Source organism: Piliocolobus tephrosceles, chromosome 2 (assembly GCF_002776525.5).
Source record: "Piliocolobus tephrosceles isolate RC106 chromosome 2, ASM277652v3, whole genome shotgun sequence".
In the NCBI taxonomy this organism is placed as follows: Eukaryota; Metazoa; Chordata; class Mammalia; order Primates; family Cercopithecidae; genus Piliocolobus; species Piliocolobus tephrosceles.
Genome location: NC_045435.1, coordinates 71,348,601 through 71,371,689, shown reverse-complemented (window position 1 = coordinate 71,371,689; position 23,089 = coordinate 71,348,601). Strand labels below are relative to the sequence as shown.

Below are 23,089 nucleotides of genomic sequence, written 5' to 3'. Positions count from 1 at the left end.
GACATTGTGTATGTCCCCTGAGAGACAAAGTTGCCTCTGATTGAGAATCACAGCTCTAGATAATGGAGTTGGAAAGGCTGGTGCGTCATCATGGATGATAGGAAGTTCTGCATTATTGCAGTTCCTTCAGTGTGGTTTCTACTTTACAGGGTGAACACACTTTTATCCTTCTCCTTGACAAATATGAAAAATTAAATTGAGAGTTCTGTAAAGTGGCACTGAATTACGTGGTTGACTGCTGAGGCTTCTAGAGGATTAGCCATACTTGACTAAATTAGCATTTGGGATTATGTCAGCATGGGAATTCAGAAAGTAAAAGCCAGTGAGGTGGGGCTTTGATTTCTGTGTTCTAAGTGCTTTTTAATTTTGACGTAAAAAAAGACAAATGGCTAACATTGCCCACATTTAACTCAACATCACACACACACACACACACACTCTCTCTCTCTCCCCCCCCCCCCCCCGCCAAGTTCCCAAGTTTCTATGCTCATTTTCTAGGTGAGACAGCAAAAATTCAGAGCAAATAAGCCCACCAAACAGCAATTTCTTTTTTTTTTTTTTTCTTTTTCTTTTGGAAACAAAAAACCTCACCAAGTTGTCAACCTCTAGGGAGAACTTTATCCAAGTTATTTGCTGCATCTACCTATTAAATGATACCAAGATCTTTGGAGAATATCTGTTTCAGAGATATGTAAAATATAATATATGTGTCATGCCTAGCATTTTGATTACATCTTTCCCTTAAAGACCACTAAGGACTCTGTAGTTTAGTTAAGCCTTCAAATTTAAAGTGATCAACAAAAGCATAGATTAAGTGACTCATCTAAGGTGATGTAGATGGAAAATGAAAGACTGGGAAGTGAACGCCAAGGGGATTTTAAAGTTCCTTTTCCTGAGTTATTTTTATCCCTAAGTTCTATCTTCTGTCCTTTTTATTTCCTCATTCTGCTCCCCTTAGCTTATTTTGTCCATACAGTGTTTGGCTCAAAATAGATGCTCAAAAAATATTTATCACTCAATGAAAGAAAACCTCAAACCACAGATACCATGGACAATAAATCAATTTCCTATTGGAGATATTATTTGCCTTAGAAGACATTGTAGCTATTTAAAAGCAAAAGTGCTGATTAGCATCACTTTAAATTCATGGCTAGAGATCTCAAATACATGTTCAACCAGTGCCTGGCAATTCCACTGCTCAGGACTTCCAATTCCCTACTTTCTCCAGAACAGTTCACAAATGAACATTAGAAATTTCACAGACATCTTTGGTGGACAAACACTAAAATAAAACAAAGTTTGGCCCACTACAGCACTGAAAACGTCTGCTTGTGATGGAGCATATCCACAAACAGTGGGATATGTAAAAGCCAGTCAAAAATCTCCACTGAAGTTTCAAAATGAACAGCTCCTAAGCCTCCTGCCATCTATTCACTGCCATTTGAAAAAATAGATGTCATACCTTCCTTTCTTTTCAGATATTCCATGAGCATAAACATCGACAAAACAGAATCTCATTACACTTGTTACTCTCTGCCTTCTCCATTCAATCTCATGTCAAGGAAATGGAAAAGAGACTCAGGTAAGTATACCTCCTAATATCCTTGTTGGAGGAGTTCACTGCCATGGCAACTTCATGCACCACATGTCACATGGGAACACTTGCAAAATCTCACAAGTTCTGCACGTTGCTATAATCAGAGATCTGGGCACTTTGGATACTCTGTTTCTGACAATCGTCAGAGCTTGAAACCAAAGTAATGGCCTTCCAGCTTGCCTGAGTATACTTTCCTGAGAAAGCTTAATGGGATTCATGCTATACAGTCAGATTCATACAGTATTTCACTTTCATGGCGGCTTTGATAGAGATCCAAATGAGTACATCCAATGACAAAGGAACAGATACATAAATACATCTCACTTTTGCTCCTCTGCCTTGCAGTACTTCAACTATTGCAGTCACCCATTATGTCAGTTCCCTACCTCCACCTTACTTTCTCAACCATCTTTTCCTTTGAATAGAGTGTGAGCACTGCAGTTGGAGTGATATTTTTAAAATGTGAATTTGACTGTGTCATCTCTCTGCTTAAGACTCTCCAGGATCATTCCACTCTCTGGAACTCCCTAGCCCCTGCTTCCCTCTCCACCTCCTGCTTGAGCCACTGTCCCAGTATGTTCTAGCCTCCAGTTATCCCAAGCTCTTCCCGGTCCTAGAGTCTTCATGTGAGCAGCCTCCCAGCCTAAGAAATTTCAACCCCGACTCATTCTGCATCCGTCTCCATTCAAACTGTGCCTCTGCGGACACGTCTTCCTTGAGGACTTTATCTATATAGGTCTCTGCTTTCATTCTTCATTGATGTACCCCAATTGCTTTTTTCATAGCAACTGTCTCAGTTTTCCTAAATACTTACTTAGGAATAGTTGTATTGACTTACATATTTCATCTTCTCTCCACTCAAAGACTGTAAGTCTGTGTTTATTTCATCCCCCACTGTAGAACAAGTGTGTAACTGTGCCTGACATGTAGTAAGCACAATAGATGTTGGCTAAATGAATGAATGTATATCATCATAGAAAGAAGTAACAGCATTAAAGGGACACATTTGCCTAAGAGACCAAATTTAAGCTTTCTGCCCAGCAATTATATATACCCAATTAGCCCTCTTTATCTTTTTCTGCTCTGCCCTCTTGCCCCCTTAACGAATTTGGTATTTATAGGAACTCAGGGATTTTCAACATGGTAAGACCCAGGGAAACCCCAAATCGGTCCAGTGCTTGTTTCATGCCCAGATTTTTGACCCCTGCATATTTTAAGAAAAATCTAACTTTGATTAATTTATAGTTAGTGAAACTATTTCATCTAATTGCCTCATTTTTTTTTGTAAATCAAAACCTTCTTTCACTGACACAGGAAGTCATATTTTGTCAAAACTAGATGAACATGAACCCAGAGAGACTTAAATTCTATTGTAACCTCAAAAACCACAAAAATGGAAGGAATTTGGGAAGTCAAATGTGTCCCTGTGCCTTGTCTATAGGGTCTAACATTTTGTTCATCTTGTGAAGATTTGTGTGTTTCCAGTTTCACCCCTGCCATAGTTCTTGGTACAGGCACGTGATACGATGGGGAATCCCACTTTAGAAGGCAGTTTTCACAGTAACTGCCTTTAGCCTTTGAGTTTCTAATGTAACCTTTGAAAACAGCTGGTCCAAATTCCATCCTGTCCCAGACCCACACAGACCTCCTCTGCATTATGTTCAATTCGAGGACAAAGGAAGTTCAGGGAGGAACACTGAGCAAGATGTGATTTGGCCAAGTAATTACAGCCACTTTGCAAGCAGCCACCCGGAATGCAGATTTTATTAGCTTTTGTTTTACTTATTTTTAGAAAAGCCTTTTAAATGACTGACAGATCTATATACATTTATGCTTTTTTTTTTTTCAAAGTTGAGAGGGAAGGCTTAACCCTCCTGCATACTGTTTGACCCATGAAAATAAACCCTTGACCTTTATGAACGATACCTCCTCATGACCAATTAATCCCCATACACGAAGACCACTACCGTCCTTAATTCTCCCTAATAAAGTATAACCTTTAATTAAATAATTTACCTGACTTCTAACTTTGAATGAGAATTGTATACAAGCAATATAATGTAAGAGAAAAGAAATCGATCTCTAAATCTGGAGTCAGACAACCTTAAGTTTAGATCTTAGCTCTTTCAGCTGTAAATTATTGACCTCAGTTTTCTCATCTGAAAAGCAGAGCTAAGGAATAGAAATGTACACTTCAGAGTTACTTTGAGGCTCAAATATTTTAAGGCAGGTAAAATACTTAGTAGAGTGCCTGGCATAGTCCCACATTTGAAAGCTATGAGAAAGAGGTATTTCCATGCACTCCTAGTAGGAATACAAATTGGTATAACCACTTTGGGAAATGGTACAAAAATATTGAATTTTAAAGCTTGTGTATTTCAAGACCTAGCAAGTTCGCTTCTGTTTTTACTATTTATACCAGAGAAACACTTGCACCCAAGGAGACATGTACAAAATACTCAGAGCAATGTGTTTTGTAATAGTGAGAGACTGGAAACAGCCGAAGAGTTCTTTATTTTTAAGGAGGAGAGACTAATTCCTGTAAGAAATGCCCCTACATTTTTGAACAGGTTAACAATTTGAGGTGGAGGTTTACAGGTAGCCTTCAACGTGGTGATTCAGTGACCCAGCTTTCTGTGACTCTGTTGTCCCTAGGACCTTGGAAACTTCTGCTAGATCCTTTGCATCTAGTTAGCACATGGAGGATGAGAAAGGATGTGGAAAATTTCATGAAGTGTCAACAGATTGGGCCTGGGAGTGCCATATATCACTTCTCTCCACAGTCCATTGGCTAGAACACACTAATTTAGTCATAGTTAATCATGATGTAGTCTAGATGCAGGTTCAGAAACATAGGGAACCAGGGCTTTGATCAACAACATCTCAGTTCTGACACAAATACAAGATTAAAATAATGAGATAGGTCTATATTTACTAGCAAATGGGGCTTCCAGGACATATTCTGTGAAAAACTAAGCAAGCGACATGTCATCGGGTGGTTTCCTGGGAAGCAGACTATGAGATGGAAGTTACTGTTCTGGAAGTTTATTAGGAAACTTCTTGGCATCAGCATCTAAGGAAGCAGGATTGGGCGAAGACAGAAGTTGAGCTATGATATGGGCTCCACAGCAGCCTCAGCCACCCCACAGGCAGCTCTGAGGCTAGGAAGATCTTTCTGAGTTGCCCCAGTCTGTGCCAATATGGCAAGACATTTGTAGTCTTACAATGAGCTTGCATGGGAACTAGTACCTTGGTACCAAATGGAACTGGATCAGACACTGACCATTGCCTGTCTCGGCAATAGCCTGAGGGTGAGGGGGCTATTGCAGCAGAGGTGGTTCAAGAAGGGGCTGAGAGATGCAGACAGTCTGCTGAAAGTGCTCCCTGATGAGGCAATGAGTCCTTCATTGAAGGGGGATTTGGGCAATGCATAACAGTGTCACCCCACATAGCTAAACTATATAGGTAGGCTATTATTACTGTAAAAACAAAAAAAATGCTTATTTTCTCTGACTAAATTTCTATGTAAATTCATAGAAAAAACTTGGATGAAAAGCTGGATGTTTTGTATAATAATAAGTACATATCAGAGAGACGTGGCTCCTTTTGAGTAAGGAGGCAGGTCTGAGAGATTGAGGGTAAATGTCAAAAGAAACTTCAACCATATCTATAACTTTTAATATTATTGAACAAATAAAATGAATTGCTATTTTGCTTACTTATATGAATTTAATAAGACTATTATTTGAGGTGGGTTTATTGTACAAGTATGTATAAGAATATTAACCCAGACAATATTCCACATGTGGCAGGACCTTCCATTGCAGAAGCATCACATAAAAATAGCTTTTATTTATTCAAATATTGATCGACTTTCCTTCTTTCTTCTTCCTCCCACAGCTTTCTGGCCAATTCACTGCTCACTAACATCTCCATCAAAGGGTGACTGGGTTGGGGCGCCGGGTGTGGGGAGGAGAGGAAGGAAACGAGAATCGGCAGTTTCCATTACTTGCTAGCAACTCTGGTAAATAGGTTTATTAGGGGGAAATGTTGAAAATCAGTTATTCAGATTATCTGAGCCTGTCAACCATGCATGTTACACCCTCCTTCCATTAGCAGAGACTCAGGAGAATTGGCCCTAATTGCATTTGCAGTGATAGTGACTGAAACAAGATTGTTTAGTGATTATGTGTCTCCTTAAACTGATTTTTTTTTCTTTCAAATGGCACATCCCGACAGAATACTTTGAGGAAAAAGGCATTTTCTATTTTATTCTCACCTATTAAGCATCTACAAATCTTTCAGGATAATGGATAGTCTAGATAGACCAAAGACAACTTCTTTGAATTTGAAAAAAATATATTTTATCTTTTATTTTGGTCTGGCAATAGAATAGTTTATTTGGGATATACAGGTAGCAATAAAAAACATAATATGGTCAATAAGAGACATTCAAATATTTGAATGTCATTCAATAATTGAGTAAATATCTGTTGAGTTTAGAGGATTTAAGAGCAGAGTTATAACACTGGCACTTTAAAAAAAATCTTCTAGGTTTCAAGTGTAAAAACACTGAGTTTTAACGGAACAATTCCAGCCAATTCAATTTGAATAGTTTCTTTCCTGGAATTAAAATGCTGTGTTGAAAAGAAGCTTGGAAAAAATTCGAAAGACTATCATTCTCATTCAGGTCACCACTTTACTTAGTGATTTTGAGACAGATTTCAGATTCTGACTCAGTTTGTTCAGTTATAGATGATTGTATGAGGAAAAAAACTACATTTAATGTTTTACACATATTTGTGTATTTATAACTTTTACCCCAACACTGATATTAATGAGCTATATTGTAGAAGGCTTTCATTGGTAACAAATGGAACTGGATCTTGACCCAATCACATACTGGTTATTTGATGTTAGTGAAACTAAGTGGCCTCTCCAAGATTCTACTTCCTTATTTGTAGCATGAGGTCCCATATAATTCATGTATCACCGGATTGTTGTGAAGGTGAAAATGATAAAGTACATAGCATCATGCCTGAGACATAGCAATCCCGTAATAAAAGGGAGTTATCCTCAAATCTTAGCTATCCCACTAACAAGACACACTCTGTTTTTCTCCTTTTCTCAGGAAAAGCACACATTGTAAAATAAGAATCCTTCAAAGACAACTTGAGGACATCTGGGAATTCTGAAGGCTGAAAATTCCATGAGTTCATAGCAGTATTCACTAATTCCACTGATCTAAATACAAAAAGGAGGGTCAACTGCGTGCCCAAACTCATTTCTGATGATTTCTTCCATCCTACCTTTTCTGCCTCTCTGGGGGTGGTTATGCCTGTGAAAAACATCGAAGCTGTCAGGAATAGAGTCGGCTTTCAAGACTGGAATGTCAAAGTAGAGTCTTCTTTTCCTCAGACCAGAAGAGTTTCCAGATCTAAACAAAGACAAGACTGGGATATAGGAGGTTGTACACATAAACAGCACAAACACCTTGGGTAAGTCATATACAAGAGAGACCAAAACAGGGCAGGAACACAATCCTAAAGCTACATGAGATAAGAAGCCAAGAGACCCTGTCTACAGGCTGATCTGTGTTGCAACCAGAGGCCAACTACACTCAAGAAAATTCTAAGTGATGTAACTGGTCATGGGCACTTTCTTGTAAAAACGATTGATATTTTTTTCTTATAGGGATAAAGCTTGAAAGCATGGGATGTAGCTCCATTAGGAAATATGAAGTGAGCTGGTATATTCCAGGTAGGTTAGACTGAGATCATTACAACATTGGGCTGATTTTACACGGAGAAGAACCTGATTCCTAAAGGTGTTGAAGGACAAGATGGGGACAGTTATTAAAGTGTTCAGGTGCTGTTCTTTGTAGTCTGTAGCCTATTAATACACAACTGAACACAGACCCAAGAAAAGGGGTTCTACTCACTGCTAGAATGTAAACTCTAAGAAGATAAGGATTTTGTCTCTTCATTTACTACTGTATTCCCAGCTCCTAGAAGAGTGTCCAGCACTTAGTATCTGTTGGTAAGTGACTGTTGAATTAATCAACCAGTGGTGAGACTTTGGAAAGCAGCTAGTCCATCTGTAAGACTCTTTTCTCATCTGTGAGATGAGTCGGTTAGATTAGATGTTTTCTAAGCTTATTCTAGTTTTAAAAATTGTGTGTTTCTATCAGAAATGATAAATGAAAATGTCCATTCCTTTTTAATCTCCATCACCCATCTCACATCTTCTTTCAGTGCCTATGTGGTCTGTTTGAGTAAAACCAACCAGGTGTAGGAAAGTACTAACTGATATGAGATGACTTCAGTAGTCCAGCGACTCTCCCCCCGACCTCCCCCCCGTAAAGAGTCATTTGCTTAGTTTAATGTATATTATAAAAACAGAATTAGTTTCTCAATTCCATTTATAGTCATACGATAGTTTACTTTTCACATAAATTTAAGGTACAAGGAAGTCAACTTAAAGAAAATATTTTAAGTAAATTACAACGCAAGTTCTACACAGATGTAGCACAAACCACAATGGTAGGACACAAACAATTGCTATTTGAGAAATAAGCCTCTTCATCAGTACTCATGGCACGTATCTTAAAACCCAACTGTCACTAGTGCTGTCAAAGGGACTAAGTCACAATTCAAGTGACCATACCATTTAGCTGAGGGCCCTTTATTCCTGTTTATGGTAAAATAATTGCCTTACTTGAACTTTTAAAAAATATACTTTCTCTGCTTCTGACCATAATGGGCTAACCACCATTAAAGAGACCATCTATCAGAAATAATTAGAAAACTGGATGGAATATATGAAGCCACTGTTTTTGGACAACAGGCAGCACAAAACTATGATCCCTGAGAAAAAGTAAGGAAATGAGGTGATGCCTACAATTGCCCTGATTTTTTGCCTAGAGATACTGTCCGAACTGCTACTCTGGAAAGGAAAACCCAGGTGAAACATGGGGCCTCACCGAGTAGAGGAGACAGGGATCCATATTGGGAAAGCTGAAATGACTGGAATTCGTAGGGCAGAGTATGGGGAAGGAAGGAGATATGTAGGGAAAGAGCTCAAGAAATACGCACAAAGGGCGGGTGCAGTGGCTCACATCTGTAATCCCAGCACTTTGGGAGGCCGAGGTGGGCAGATTACTTGAGGCTAGGAGTTCAAGACCAGCCTGGCCAACCTGATGAAACCCTGTCTCTACTAAAAATACAAAAATTAACCAGGCATGGCCAGATGCGGTGGCTCATGCCCATAATCCCAGCACTTTGAGAGGCTGAAGTGGGCAGATCACAAATCAGGAGCTCGAGACCAGCCTGACCAACATGGTGAAACCCTTTTTCCATTAACAATACAAAAATTAGCTCGGCATGGTGGTGCATGCCTATAATCCTAGCTACTCAGGAGGCTGAGGCAGGAGAATTGCTTGAACTCAGGAGGCGGAGGTTGCCGTGAGCCAAGACTGTGCCACTACACTCCAACCTGAGAGAGTGAAACTCCATCTCAAAAATAAACAAATAAATAAATAAATTAGCCAGGCATGGTGGCAGGTGCCTACAATCCCAGCTACTCAGAGGCTGAGGCACAAGAATCGCTTGAACCCAGGAGGCAGAAGTCACAGTGAGCGAAGATCGTACCACTGCATTTCCAGCCTGAGTGACAAAGTCAGACTCTGTCTCAAAAATAAAAATAAAAACAAAATATGCACAAGGATGTTCTTGAGTTTTTGGCTGATTATGAAACTATATAGGGTAAGACTCCACAAGTGAAAGAACAGCTACTTGGAAAGACAATTATTGAAGAACTATAAACTGAAAAACTACCAGAACTCCTCCTGAACTGAAATGTATTCAAGTTCCAGCCAAAGTCGAGACACACTATTGAATTTATGCATCATTTAGTAGAGACTCCAAAATATTCATGCCTCAGTAGTAATGCAAAATTGTCCCTACAATAAAACCTAGAGTAGCTCCACCTTATCCACAGTCTAACTTCCTGCAGCTTCAGTTACCCACAGTCAATTTCAGTCCAAAAATTTTCAATGGAAAATCTCAGAAATAAGCAATTCATAAACTTTAAATTGTACACTGTTCTGAGTAGCATAACGATATTTCAAGCCATCCCACTCTGTCCCACCCAGAACATGAATCATCCCTCTGTCCAGTATATGCTACCCTCCCATTGGTCGCTTAGGTTATCAGAATGACTGAGGCAGTATTGCAGTGCTTATACAGAAGTAACCCTTTTTTCATTTAATAACAGCCCCCACATGCAAGAATAGCGATGCTGGAAATTTGGACAAGCCAAAGAGAAGCCACAAAGTACTTCCTTTAAGTAAAAATGTGAAAGTAGTTGACTTAAGGAAAAAAAAAGTCATATGCTGAGGTGGCTGAGATCTACAGTAAGAACACATCTTCCACCCGTGGAATTTTGAAGAAGGGAAAAGATATTTGCTAGTTTTGCTGTCCCACCTCAAACTGCAAAAGTTACCACCACAGTTCATGCAAAGTGCTTAGTTAAAATGGAAAAGGAGTTACATTTGTGGGTGCAAGACATGAACAGAGAGGCATTCCAATCAATAGTAATCAGGTGTGGGGAGGTACTGTCCTCAGTTTCAGGAATCCACAGGGGGTATTGGAAAGTATTCCCCACAGATAAGGGGGCGGGGGGCTACTGTACTCCATACTTGTTCTAATAAAACTTTTTAGAAATCTCAAAAAGATTAAGCTAATCTACATGAAATTTAAATGCTTACCAGAACAAAGCACAATGCTCTTTAAAGGAGCAAAACTAAATCCAGACAATACTGTAACACAATGTTCAGCAACATCCAATAAAAAAATTACTAGACACACAAGAAATTAAGAAAAAACCTCCTTTCCATAACCGGGAGAAAAATGCATCAACAGAAAGAGACCCAGAAGTGAGAGAGATGATGAAATTAGTGGACAAGGACTTTAAAATAGCTATCAGCAGTTCAAGTATGTGTATAAAAACATAAATGCAATGAGAGAAATGGGTACTGTAAAAAAGAACCTAGTGAAACTTCTAAAGAAGAAAAATATATCTGAAGTGAAAAAATTCACGAGATAGTTGCAATAACCGTTCGATATTGCAGAAGATAAAGATCAGTAAGCTTGACTAGAACAGAGAGGAAAGTGTAGTCTTTTCAACCATTAGTGCTGTAACAATCAGACTGTATTGAAAAAGATTAACTTTTGTTCCTACCCCTTACCACAGGAAAAAGTAAACTAGACACAGATCGTGGAACTAAATGTAAAACTTAAAATAATAAAATTTTATGATCTGGCCATAATGGATTTCTTAGACCATAAAAGTACTAACCAAAAAAGACCAAATTGATAAGACTTCCTCAAAAGCAAAAACTTTTGCTACTGACAAATCATCATTAAAAAATAAGATGTCAAGTAAAAGATTGAAAGAAAATATTCACAATGTACATCATAGAGTTGTATCTGGACTATAAGAATAATTTTTATAACTCAATAAAAAGACAACCAAATTTTTAAGAGGAGCAAAAGATTTGAACATATACTTCACAGAAGAACATAAGGGTCAGTAAACACTGAAAGATACTCAACATCATAGTCACCATAGAAACACAATTTTAAACCACAATGAGATACCACTACACACACACTAAAATAGCTAAAATGAAAACGACAGAGATTACCAAGATTTGGAGAGGATTTAGGAGTACTGGAAATGTCATACATGGGTAGGGAGAGTGTAAAATAGTATAAACATCTTGGAACACAATTTGGTAGCTTCTTATAAAGTTACAGATATGCTTATCATATAACTAATCAACCCCCTTTCTAGGTATTAGCCCAAGAAAAATAAAAACATATGTCCGCTACACAGACTGCTTGTCTACTTATGTATGAACACTTGTTGAACACAATATGAATGAATCTCAAAAATATTTTGCTGGGAAGTGCCTAATCCCCAAAAAGTACACATCACATGACTCAATTTGCTTGAAGATCTAAAACAGGTAAGTCTAGTCTTTATTGATAGAAAGTATAACAGCAGTTGGGGTTAGGGTGGGAGGTTGCCTGGGCAGAAACAGAAGATATTATTTTAGTGAATTGGGAATTTTATATGTCTTGATTTTTGTGATCATTACATGTATGTACGCACATATCAAAACTTAAACTGGACACTTAAAATAGGTACATTGATTTTGTCCCATGTAAATTATACTTAATAAAGTCAATAATGTGTGCATATTTATACTCTCCTAGGGAAAAGATACTACAGACTTCCACCCACACATCTTTCATGTCACGCATCTTTTCAATTTTTCTTTTCAGATTTGTGTTATGCTGCTTTCCTTTCCTACTCCTAGTTTCAGCCCCACCACCACCACGTTTCATGACCAGCTCAGACAAACATAATTAGTTACAGTTGTCATGATAGTGAATAACTTCAGTGGTACAAAACAAAAACTGCACAGACTGTTCCCAATTAGGTGGCAAACCTGTGAAAAGTTTGTAGCATATGAATTGAGATCTATGAATCTATAATCTTCTAGCTCACATTAATGCCATGATGCTCCATTAATTTTTGCTTACACAGATCTCTAACAACTCTGTTTTTTTCTTCTGAATAAAAACTGAGAATGTTATTCCAAGTCTATGCATCCGAATGTTATGGGTGCATGGGTGAAGGAAGGCAGAAAGAAACTTGGAATAAGATTCAACAGCTGTAGTCATGCTTTCATTATTTGAAAGCCTTTTTGGACCAAAGATAATACACTGTGGGTTTTGTTGCCAAAAACGTCAGATTTTTGGTTTCAGCTCATGATCCAGAAGCTGCAAGTGTGTCAACTTGGTAATAGTATCCAAGAATAATTCAGTTCTATAGTCTTTGTAGAATGATGAGCAAAATGAATGTCAGCAACACTAAGCAGCCAGAAACTGAAGGTACGTTGTGAGCTAGCAGCAAGGAATAAGAGAATCTTAACAGATGTAATTTATAGCATTACTGTTGATGAAGTTAGTAACCTTTAGCAAGGAGACATAGAATCAATAGCAGCCTGACATTTTGCAGCTGCAGAAATTTATGTGGGAACTGACCAGGAAGTAAGGTGCAAGAGGAGTTGGCAGAATATTTAAACCAGATGAAAAAATTTCAGGTTAATTATAAAGTATCCAAAATGTGGAATTAGAATGATTTCTTCAATTTCCTACAAAAATGGACCAAAGTTTATGAAAAGCATCCCGAATGTAAAGAATTATACATTCATAAATGCACAGAAAGAACATTTGGGTGTTTAAACTGTGGCACTGAAAGTGCAGAATGAGAAGATACTTTTCAGAAATTCAGTGCATGCACTTACACTTATCAGTGCACCCTCTCTCTGCTTAGATTTTATGGTATTATTGAGATGCTTATAATACAGCCTACTCAATTGGACAATGGTATATTGTTATACACAGTTAATCAACAGACTAGGTAAGTGATAAGGCCTCAGAGAAGAAGAATATTAGAGCTCAACTCCAGCACAATGAGTCGTTAACACCCTTGGGAATGTATAGCTGTTAAACAAAACAAGGAGACCATATTGCCCTGTGAATTCAATGGGATCTAATGGGAATTTCAGAGTAAATGTATTTTAAGGTGTGCAGGAAGCCTAATCATTTAAAGTGCTTTTTCTATTCCGAAGCAATTCATCCCACCACATCTTTTCATTTAGTACTGATCAGTTTGCTTAAAAGATTAGGAGGTGAAAGGATGCACTCCAAGAAGAGTGGTCCTTCTTAACATTTTGCATTTAAAACTCCTTTCACAGCCTCCTACAAATCTGTATTAGCTCTCCTGTCACAATTTAATGTATATCTTTTGGCTTCAGAAAATTTGGGGGTGTTTAGGATGTTTATGTTTTACACTAGTAAAACCTATCTAAAAACAAGCAAAGGGCTCACCAAAAATAGAAGGTACCATCAAAGTGACAAAATGATCGGGTAATTGTGGGCAACTTAGATGCTCAAGTCAGCAGGAGACAGGTTTATATACTCAAACCTTGCATACTGCTGTTCAAAATATTCATTTAAAAAGTGATAGTAAATAAATCCAACTTTTTACAACTTTCTGCCGTTTATTCGCTCAAGAGTGTATCAACTTGAAGTCAGTGATTAATTTTGGTTTAAATGCAGTTGGACCTGCCTGTAAAAGTAACAGTAATATTTCACAGAAGTCTTTCTCACTTTTCACTGTCATATTCAGAAATCGCAAATAGAACATTGTATTAAAACTAAATGAAACTACAAATGACTTATATGAAAGAGGATAACATTTTTAGCAGTGACTTTTTTGACTTGGGAAGACTAGGAGTTTGAATACTGTGCTGTGCACACTAGCTCTTTCCATGACACCAACTCTTGTTAACTGCCTACATTTGTCTCAATAATAATAGCAACCACAACTACAACTAACATTTATTTGTTGTTGTCAATGTTAACAAGGATATGGAGAAAAAGTCACACATATGCATTGCTGGTGGGAATGTAAATTAGTTCAACCTCTATGGAAAACAGTATGGAGATTTCTCAAAGAACTAAAAATAGAACTACCATTTGATGCAGCAATCCCACTGCTGGGTATCTACCCAAAGGTAAATAAATTATATCAAAATGACACCTGTACTGGTATGTTCATCACAGCATTATTCATAATAGCAAACAACCTATGTGCTCATCAATGGTTGATTAAAGAAAACAGGGTGTATATGTATGTATGTGTGTATATATGTATATATATACACACACACATCCTATTTTATATTTTATATATATACATATATATATAGAGAGAGAGAGAGAGAGAGAGAAAGGGGGGGAGGGAGAGAGAGAGAGAATACTATTCAACCATAAAAAAGAATGAAATCATGCTCTTTGCAGCATCATAGATGGTGCTGGAGGCCATTATCCTAACTGAACTCACTCAGAAACAAAAAACCAAATACCACATGTTCTCACTTATAAATAGGAGCTAAACAATGGGTACATATGGACATAAAGATGGAAATAATATATACTGGAGACTCCAAAAGTGAGGAGAGTTAGGGGTGAGGTTCGAAAAATTACCTACCAGGTACAATATTCACTATTTGGGTAATGGATACACCAGAAGCTCAATCCCCAACAATATGCAATATACTCAGTAACAAACAAGCACATGTACCCCCTGCATCCAAAATGTGAAAAAAAAAGAACAAAATCAACTGTTGTCTCTGTTCAAATCACTATTCTAAGTCCTTTACATGTAACCCACTGAATTCTCTGAATAATCCTACTCATTGGTTATTTCCATTTCTATTTTGCAATTGAAGAAACCAAAGCACAAAGAATAACTTGTCCAAGATCACAGAGTTTAGGAAGTAATGAAGCAGGGCTTTGAGTTTTGCATAAAGTGATACCCCGTAAATGCAAAGGGAATACAATAGGAGTGGGTCCATGAAGTCCCACCCAGAGAATGCCCTTCTGCCAAAAAATTTCAGATTGTAACAGCAAAAACCTAAGCAACTGATAGGTAGGGTCAGTATTTTTCAATGTCCAACTATAGAACTGAAAAGATCTTTTCTATGGTTAGTCTACATGAATTTCTGCTAAAGAAGGAACAAATGCCAAACGCAGGGCAGGGTACTGTTTGACAGAAAAGAAGGAAATTTCAGAATTGTTTTCTGGCAGTATCACTTATTGCTTATTGTTCTCCACCAAAAAGCAACTTTTAAAAATCACCAACAATATAAAACTGTGGCTTGCTAAAGAAAATAGATTTTCTGGTCTATTATTCTGAAGTAGAGGCAGAGTGGATGTTTGCTTAGCAGGAAGAGAGCTCAGTAATTTACATATGGCATGACATGGTGGATAAGGTTAGGAATTATGTCTCTTTTTTTTTTTTTTTTTTTTTTTTTTAACAGATTTGGAACCTAGGCTCAAAATGTGCTAAAGGTCATATAGCTACTAGGTGTTAAAGTGATAATTCAAATCCCTGGTTTATCTGACTACAAAGCTCTTGCTCCTGCCATGATCCTACCCTTGCAATCCCACCATAGAAGTAATAAATACAAATAAGGACAGATACCATTGTCCAAAATGAGTTTCGATTGTCAGTTTATCTGTTGAGGTCGACTTTTTGGCTTTGAAAAAGAAAATTACTGGTTAGTGTTTCACCCTATTTCAACCTCTCTTTCAGCTTACACATGAGATGATTCCCTTAAAATTTTAATGCTTTCAAACAAACCAAATCTAGAGATATTAGATTAGCTACATTTTCCAAACAAACAAGGTGTAGGAAGGGTGGGAAAATAACCTGACCTTGTTCTTGAGATCAGAAATGCTTAAAGGCATGTGTAAAAAGCCCGAGGGAGAAATATTCAGTATTTTTCACAAGTTCAGCTCAGACTGCATTGCCTAATCATTTTCTTATCACCAAATATTACATATTTACACAGGTGGTTCTCTGATTTAATTGTTTGAAAGCAGTCACTGGAAGCAAAGCTATGTGACTCAGCTTCGGTGATGCACTCCAGCTGGAGTCTGACAGGTAAATAATTACCACTAATCAAAGCCTAGATGAATTCAGGTTCTTCAAAGTCAGATGGGGATGAAGGGGACAGGGATTATTAATGAACTGTTAGGAATATCAGGAGAAATAAGAGCTGGACAGTCTAGTCTCAGATGAAAACAACAAAGAGAACAATTAACATCAGTAAGACCTCGGGTGCCATGTGTATTACAGCACAAAGATCTTTGGCTGGGCTCCGTTATTCCCCATTCAGGCATAATTAGTTTGGGTAGCTTAGGAGCCTCTCTGGGTCTATGAAACTGAGTTGGATGATGAGCTAGGTCCCTTTCAGTTCTCACACGGTATAACTGCATGATTTCCTTAAGCAGAATTCAGATTTCTTGACATTAAGAGGGGAAAATCTCTTTCTCTTGCTTCTGCATGAGTTAATATTGTTTAAAATAAAAATTAAGAATGAACACATTTGCTCCTTAAAAGCAAATCATATGAGAAGAGTGCATATTAAGTGAACAAACTTAGATGGAAGGGGGGACTAACCAACCCTAGGGGGCCTACGGATTTCAATAGAAATTTCCATGGAGTTATTATGAAGGATAACTTTCCTGAGGTTTTAGCCCCTGCATGATAGATTCAAGAGCTTTATTTAAAAGTCAGCCTGTACTGGCTTGTAGAAAGCTTTCAGCCTCTTTTTGCAAGTCATTTTTCAGCTTCCTGGTAATGAACAAAACAGGTCTGATAATTCTCAATAATAATCTCAGGAAATGTGTGGTGCAGGACTGCAGCTTTCAAGCAGTTGACACAAATCTAGTTTAGTCAGTGTGGAGAGTGGTGGTGCCTGAAGACGCCTTCTGTGTTTTGGGACCAGCCAGGAGCACTGTATCAGCCACAGCAAGGACATATTTTGACTGGTTTTCATCAGTTTGACTTGAGCGGGTTTTTTTTCTCTCTTTTTTTTTTTTTTCTGACTCTTGTAAAAGCATTTGGCTCTGAAGCAGAAAAAGAATTTTTTAGTTGTAATTCAAAGTACTCTTATTGTCTCATAAAATGTGAGCTGGAAGATTTACCTTATGGTTTGGCTGCTGGCTGGAAGTAAGCAAGAGTCCAGTGCATCAGGGGAAAATATTAAATGACCCCTTAAGATCCTCTTTAGCCTGAAATTATGGTCCGTGCCCTTTTCACCCTAAGTAGAATTCCAAACAGGTCCTTGAATGAGGAGATCTGGAAGAAACGTGCCCTCTTTGGTCAGAATAAGCACCCCAAGTATAACAATCCAAAAGAAAAATAGCAACATCTTAAGGAAATGGTTTTGAGTGAGGTCTTCCAAGACACAATACTATGTGCTGACTCAGGGAAACAGGGCGACATGCTGAAAACATTTGCAGGCCTGGAAAATAACTGGTTTAATAATTCAAGATGCTTTTAAGTTACACAAAACTACATAAAAACAAATAAACCTCCATTCCCAAAGTGATGTTATATGTGAGCCACTCCTGAAATGAAAGAAACAGAGCTTAGAGTCTGATGTGAATTCAGCTTTGTGAAACTCTTAAACAACTGACAAAGAACTTTACCGCCACACACATCCCAAATGGACTAATGGAAATATTCTTTTCATGACTTCAAAATATTTAGATGAAAAGTGAAATATTTAGTCAATACCCTAGATGTATTTTCATCTGGGTGTCATGCATCTGAGTGTTTCCAAGGGATTTTCCAAGTGTTCCTAGGATATACATCAGGGTGTCTCAACCCTGGCAATAGTAGCACTAGTAATGCTTTAGACCAGATAATTCTTTGTTGAGGGGTTTGTCTCCTGCAAAGTGGGATATTTAGCAGCATTTTTAGTTTCTACTCACTAGACACCAGCAGCAACAAGTTGTGGCAACCAAAAATGTCTCCAGACATTGCTAAATGCAAAATTGCCACGAGTTAAGAATATACTTTATTTTTACTCATTAAATCCCAAATGCATCCTATGAGATAGTGTTTCTGTTGTGATCCTCTTTGTTCCAACTTTATAAATAACTAAATGTGGCTTAGAATGTATTAAGTGACCTGTTCAATTTCAGTTTACTAAAGACAGGACATCAACAGAGCCTACACTCCTTGTCCTAACACTGTAGGCACTCAGAATTTGAGTTAAACAATACTGTAGATGCTCTATGATCTAAGAGTTCCAAACATACAGAAATAAACACTTTCCTCAAAGAGTCACAGAATGACTTTATTCAAATGTCTTCTCAGTTCAAAGATGTACATTGGAAGTCAGGAAGGAGCACACAGTTGTCCATGCCTAGATGTGGGTAGCTGAGCCATATGTAATTGCTTCCATTTGCTCCTTATTATTTGCATGTTCTTTCAGTTACCTGAGTGGATAGCTAAGTCGAAAGAACCCATCAGATCCATCATAAAGCAGATGGTCAAAACACTAGTTGACAGCAACCATATTTGACAATGGAAAGGGAATAGAATTTGTGAGATGAGCACGCCTAAGGATTTCTCTTTACTAGTCCTAGAAATTTTGAAAATTAACTTATTTTAGCTTCTGATTCCTTATCTGAAAAAGGATAATTGTAGCTATCTTACAAGGTTGTTGTAAGAAGATAGTACATGCAAAGCCCATGATATAGAACTTGGTATGTAATAGGCACTTGATATATGGCAGCCATTAGTGTGATTCATTTAATGGCTATGAGACACAACAGAAGATCCCTTTATTTTCATGAGATGATCGGTGGAGGAGAGGAACCTGATAATATTTACTGAGTTTTTACTACATGCCAAGCAAGCACTGTATCAAATGCTTTACATGAATTATTGAATTTCATTCATGAAGTTGATTCCTTGTTGGTTATATTAAGCACTCTTTCTTTTGGTTTGTTTACTTATCTATTAGCTATCTTACTTTCAGGAGGGCAAGGACCATGTCTGTTTTATTTTCTGCTATACACCAGTGCCTTGTACATCAATGTTTGCTGAACTAATAAATTAATGAACATGTGAAAGAAAGGATGATCCCTCTAGGAATGATCTTTGACTCTCTTCTATCACGTGCTCTTATTTCACAAGCAGCATTTCTGGGATGAATTCATTTTTTTATCATTCCTACAGCAATAGGCCTGCTCCTGACTGTCATGGCCTTGAGTCTGGACTGTGGCAGCCATATCATAATTCTCATGTGGTTTCTAGCTTCCTTTCACTCCCAGCCAAGCTCCTCACTGCTGCCAGGGTAATATTCCCCCCACACCCTCATCAAGAAGCCTTGGATGGATCATTGTCATGGACTAGGTCCAGACAAGCATCTTCCACTCAGAACCAAAACCTTTCATGATGGACCCCAGCTTGCCCTAACCCACATTACCTTCTACGATTCACCAATCCCACCATTTATTTGCTGTATAGTTTATTAGGTGTCTCTAGGTGCCAGGTACTGTGTCCTAGGTACACTTCAATTAAACATGTTTCCTGTCCTGTAGAACATAAAATATATTTGGGGAGAAAAACATAAAAACAATTGCAACATGGTATCAATCCATTTGAAAGGAGCTGCACAGCGTGCAAGGTGGGTTCCTGGGAATGTCTGTAACCTGCACTTGGGAGGTCAGAGAAAGCTCTCCAGAGGAGAAAAGATATCACCTGACATTCAAAATAGCTTTGCTAGAAAAACAGTGCAGAGAGAATACATGTGTGAACCCTTGAGAGGAATGAATATGGCTCTCTCAAACTGAAAAAAGTTATTATCTGGAGAGTAGAGTGTGAAGTAGGTGGAGGAGAGGAGAGGAATGACAGATGCTTTGGAGAAGGGAGTGCCAGTCACAGAGAGGGGCTGTTACCCACTTGAACCCTACTCTGAAGACAATGAGAGATCACAAAGCAATTTTGAATAGGTTAATTGAGATGTTACTGCTTGAGATCAAAAGCGGATGGTACTACAATGGGCACTTCAATAAGTTACCATTCCGTCCTTATAAAATATAGGCTTATAGAACAAATTCATACTCTACTTCCAGAGCTGTAAAGGAGAGGTCAACTACAGTGTAGAAAGGTGATTTTGGCCTTGGAGCCTGGGAGAGATCCGAAGAGCCCACACTCGGGTCTTGCCTGAGCTCTGTCAATAACTTTGGTTCTGCTCTGTGCCTCGATTTACCTCATCTGTCAAATAACAGGGATTAACCGACTATATGACCTCCCAGGTCTCTCCCAGCTCCTCCCTTCTCTGAATCCCAGCCAGTGGTCATAAGGCTGAAGAACTGCTAAGAAGTCACTCTTGAGGAGCTCGTTAAAGTTCTAAACTCACTCTCCAAAGTGCAGGTATTGTAAGTGGGGACATTAAAAAAAAAGGCGGGGGGGGGGACCCCAGGTGAATCTCAGGCAGGAATTCCTCAGACAAAGCTTTGAGAAACTGAGAAAAATGAGTCTCTTCATTTAAATGGGAATGAAGCCTGGGAGGGGCCCACTCCTTTAGGCATTGGCCTGTGAATCATCAAAAGGAGACTCAAACCCCCAATTAAACCTTCAGAACGTAGAAACCAAATAAGAATAGATCATCTCAAGAAGTGAAATGGACAGAATAAAAATCCTCCCTTAGTGCTATAGTGCTGTGCCCTGCCCTGTGCCAAGCACTTGATACTCATTAGTGCCTGTCAGTCACAGTCAGCTGCACGGGCAGATGGGCTGCATGGTCGGGTTCTGAAGCTAGGGGGCACAAGCAGGGAGCAAGGACACCTTTGACCTTTGTGGTGAGGGGCATGCATCACAAATGATGTCAGGCTTTGGTTAGCTTTTCTAACTTCCCATTATTTAGCATTGATGTTTCCAACACGTATCGAACAGGCTTGCCCTTTGCTTTCGTGTTGCTTCCCTAACATCTTTTCATTTTAACTGAAACAACTAACATGTCAAGATATTACCATAATATATGATTGAAAATATGCCACTTTTTGAGAACGTGCTCAAAGGAATCAATCTCCCACATTCCCATTGCCTTCCAGTTATGCCATGAAGTAGGTAAGATCAAAATCAAATGCTTCTAAGAATTCATCTATGGAAATCTTTGCAGGAAATAATCCATCAACCTTTGAGGTAGGCAGGCCCTTAAAACCAGGGTGATTCCCTGCATACAAAACCATAACTAGTGTCAAATTCAAGTAAACCTAACATCAGGTACTCTCAATCAACAAGAAAAAAAAATGGAACCTAAGGAGAATTAGATTTCAAAGGCTAAGTGCAGATTCAGAATTAACAAAGGAAATAGGTGTTCTGACATTAATAAATATTTCTTCTTGTCACCATCAGAATGTTTTTGGCATTGAGGAAGATGACACAGTAGCCTAAATAGGATGAATACAGAACGTTTAAGCATATTTGCCTTGATTTTTAAGCTCACTGGACCCTTCTGCTGCAAAGATTAATTTCCAGAGGGAACTTATTCACCAAGATCCAGTACTAATTACTTTGTCAGTGTAACTCCCATGGAGAAGAAAGCTCATATCTTAGAAGACAGGGCAGCATAAGTGGGGCAAAATGGACTTTGGAGGCAGACAGACCTGGATTTGAATGCTTGCTCCACCACTCTCTAGCTGTGTGTCTTTGTCAAGTTGCAAAACTTCTCAAAGCCTATGCTTCCTCAAGTGTAATGGGAATAACAACCAGGACTTTAAAAATGTATTCTAAGAATGAGAGCGAGACCGGGCACAGTGGCTCATGCCCATAATCCCAGCACTTTGGGAAGCCGAGGTGGGCAGATCACTTGAGGCCAGGAGTTCAAGACCAGCCTGGCCAACACGGTGAAACCCTGTCTTTATTAAAAATACAAAAAATAGTCAGGTGTGGTGGCATGCACCTGTAATCCCAGCTACTTGGGAGGTTGAGACATGAGAATCACTTGAACCTGGGGGGGTAGAGGTTGCAGTTAGCCGAGATCGCACCACTGCACACCTCTACCACCTCCAACTCAGAGGCCTGTTAGAAAATGAGTTTCTGAACCTGAAAAACTATGCACTGTTCTATAGACTCAGCCAAAACAGGCCCCATCTCTCAACAATCTCCACTGTAGTACAAAGGTTTCCTTATAGTTTAGTAGCAGGTATTGTTTAATGCAGGGATTTTCAACATTCTAATGCCAAAAATTCCATTAAATCATGTTTTTGAAGCTCTTGCATACCAAACAGGTGATACTTATTCAACAAATTATTGTCCCACTTCTTATTAATCTAAGGTATAAATAATTTTCCCGTAGAGGTTTTGAATCAACACCATTCATTCATCAGTAAATGTCTATGCAGTACTGTGTGTGATATGCTGGGGACACAATGCTGACACAGACCTGGTTCCTGCTCACAGTTTGTTGGGAAGATGGACAAGTGAAAGGCATGACAGTGAGAAAGAGCCGTGACAAGGCAAGTGCAGAGTGTTAAGGGAGTCTGTGGAAGAGGCATTGCCTGTGACTTGGAGAGTTAGGAATGACTTTCTGGAGGAAGTACATCAGTCCCAGGACCTGAAGGATGAGTGAGAGACAGCCAAGAAAGACAACACAGGGAGAATGCTTTGGGCAAAGGGAACGATGTGTGCAAGTCTTTGGGATGAGTGAACAAGCTGAATTCCATAAAGGAAACATTTTTGGTATGGCTGAAGTGTGACCTTCCCAACACATTTAGTCCTATGCTGCCTCACGTTGGTCAGGTGGTTGATTTCAATTAGGCTTATTGCGAATATCTTCCAGGGTTTGTAGAATGCCAGCTGTGAATAGTTAAGGGCTTTGGTCCGAACAAATCAAGCTAATTTCCAGCCTCCACAGTTGAGTGTCTACACTGCCTTGGGCAGTGCGCTTATTCTCTTTGAGCCTCAATTTCCACATCTATGAACGAAAGAATAATATCTAGCTTGCCGAGTAGTTGGGACCATTAAACATATTGATGACTCTCT

General features: G+C 38.6%; 1 long non-coding RNA gene across 1 annotated transcript in view; it reads left to right on the top strand.

Annotated features, from left to right (window-relative positions):
• Nucleotides 1-8,000, top strand: part of LOC111533696 — a 330,375-nt gene extending 322,375 nt beyond the window's left edge. The window contains exons 5-6 of the long non-coding RNA XR_002728944.1: nucleotides 5,498-5,539; nucleotides 6,729-8,000. This is a non-coding gene — a long non-coding RNA (uncharacterized LOC111533696). The remainder of the gene's footprint in view (nucleotides 1-5,497; nucleotides 5,540-6,728) is intronic.
• The last annotated feature ends 15,089 nt before the right edge of the window (nucleotides 8,001-23,089 follow it).